We start from the raw sequence: 1,034 nt of genomic DNA, 5'->3' as shown, positions 1-1,034 counted from the left end.
GGCTGATGTTAAAAAAAAAGAAAACGTCGCCGCGCTGGAGCCGATATCGAACGAGCGTACAGGATCGATTATTATTGGACGTGTGCGGACCGATTGCAGCAGCCTATATCCTTGTTACTTTATCTCGTGAACATTACAAGAAAAAAGGAGAAAAAAGGCGAACACACAAATTATATTAGAAACAAAAAGGAAACGCGAATTATTCGTAATTCGAGAGCAAAATGGTGGCAAAATTCAACGAAGAAGAATCCCCGATCTGGTTCGCCAGAGAGGATTGTAGTTAGGAACGACCGTTCACATCGGTGATCGCGATCGGGAGCCGTCGAAGATCAGTCGGATGCTCGACGCTCGTCTGATGTAGCGGCGCCATCGTGGCTCGACAACCGCGTGCAATAAAAACAGAATATATAAACAATATTAATATCATTATATACAACATTTTTACGGCATATACGAATACGATTGTAGAGAAAAGAAGCAGGTAAAAAAAAACAAGTTTAGGATAATATTACTTGTTGTTGTCTACCATAGCGTTGTAGTTATATACAATACAGGTAGAACATTAAATAGGCAAGCCGAAGCGAATGAGTGGCAGCGTGTGATTGCGTTTAAAACGAGTGTGACGATACAACACGTGAGTGGTCGAAATGGTATAACGTGAGGGGTTTGTGAAAAAGGATGTGTGAACGGTGACAGTGCGCGAAGGAGCGAGAGGAAAAAAATTAGCGTGAAAGGGGGCGTGAATGAGGAGAAACAATTTTTGTTCTTTTTTTGGTGCATTTGGCGAGCGTACATGTTATTATTACGTAATAGCGACTATATATATTCACATATATATGTACTGTACATATACCTATGTGTATATATATACATAATCGAGGAAGCTAGTTACTTATAAAATGCAACAACAAACAACAGAAGAAAACAAAAAAATCAATGATTACAAAGCATTATATACAGAAGTCTATACATATAAAACTTTAACAGAACGTGTGCCTATGTGCGCACGTGCGTACGCGCGCGTACGTGCGGAC

This window comes from Habropoda laboriosa, unplaced genomic scaffold (genome assembly GCF_001263275.1).
Source record: "Habropoda laboriosa isolate 0110345459 unplaced genomic scaffold, ASM126327v1 scaffold2, whole genome shotgun sequence".
Classification (NCBI taxonomy): domain Eukaryota; kingdom Metazoa; phylum Arthropoda; class Insecta; order Hymenoptera; family Apidae; genus Habropoda; species Habropoda laboriosa.
The sequence above is the reverse complement of the archived record's forward strand: the minus strand, read 5'-3'. Positions refer to the sequence as shown.